General features: G+C 35.9%; 1 protein-coding gene across 3 annotated transcripts in view; it reads left to right on the plus strand.

Annotated features, from left to right (window-relative positions):
- Positions 1-1,317, plus strand: part of LOC117176324 — a 306,697-nt gene that overhangs the window by 211,978 nt on the left and 93,402 nt on the right. The gene's annotated exons all lie outside the window — the stretch shown is intronic.

Consider the following 1,317-nt stretch of genomic DNA (forward strand, 5'->3'; position numbering starts at 1 on the left):
TGAACTACACGTAAAGCTCTGGAAGCATATTTTCCCAGTAGCAAATTTGTGCTACATCGAATGGGTCAACTCGAGCCTAACCTAGAAATAAATCTAACCTAGTTTAATCAGTGCCGGCCTTAGCCCATGTGGCGCCCTCGGGCAAAATCTTTCATGCCGCCCCTTTCAAAATGAAAAATGTCCCTATTGTTTAAATTTTCGAGATTTTTAGTAGAAAAAAAAAAACAAATCACGTTGGTCGAGTCCTCAGAAAAATCATGTTATTTCAGAAAACATAGGTTCAGAATACATACAAATTAGTACTAAGAAAACAAAGCAGGTAAAGATTATAAACTAAGTTTTTTTAATGTCCGAAGTTAACTTTTCGGGCTTTCTTATCGGAAAAAACTTTGATTAAAGCAGAAATGTCTAGGTTTTTGGCTATATCATTTTCAATTGATAAGGTTCCTAAACTGGAAAGTCGATCTTGTGACATTGTAGACCTTAAATAAGTTTTAATTAATTTCAGTTTAGAAAAACTTCGTTCTCCGCTTGCTACAGTAACAGGAGTTGTTAATAAAATTCGCAGAGCAATCCATATATTCGGGTATAAATCTTGTAAACTGTGCCGCTTTATAAAGTTCAATACCATGAGAGGATTATTTTGACCTTCAATCTTACCAGAAAGAAAAGCTTTCATGCTTATTAATTCGTCGCAAATCAGAAAACCGTCAATTTCAGATTTCGAATTAACCATGAGTTTAATTTGAAGATCGGCACATGATTTAACAAGTTCTTTTCTTTCTGGTAGATTATCAACATTGTACAAAAAACCCCATGTTCCTGAATAGCCGTCCAGCTGCTCAAATCTTTCCTTCATAGACATTAAAGCTGTATCCAATAGAGGATTGAAGAATTCGATTTCGTCGAACTGGCGCTTCACACGTCTGATTCTTTTTATTGGCCTAAATGCCGGCTCAATTTGTAGTTCCTCTGCTAGACCTTTTGCTGTAATAATGGCTCGCTTAAAGCCATTTTTTCGATAGTCTTCTAAAAATGCACAACATTTATTCAGAATTTCTACGCATTTAGCAATGTCCATGTTTTTCGCTTGAAGCGCTTTACTGACAACATTGATTTGAAAAAGAACATCGTACCAAACAACTAAAGAGATGAGAAAGCTGAAGTCTCTCAGTTGTTCTACTAGGGTGATTGCCTCATGCACTATATTAGGACCACAGCCTTCAGTTTCAGACAAAGTAATTAAAGCATCATGAACACCAGAAATTTGATAACGAACTGGCTTGACACTACTAATTTTTGCTTCCCAACGTGTGT

Source organism: Belonocnema kinseyi, chromosome 7 (genome assembly GCF_010883055.1).
Source record: "Belonocnema kinseyi isolate 2016_QV_RU_SX_M_011 chromosome 7, B_treatae_v1, whole genome shotgun sequence".
NCBI lineage: Eukaryota > Metazoa > Arthropoda > Insecta > Hymenoptera > Cynipidae > Belonocnema > Belonocnema kinseyi.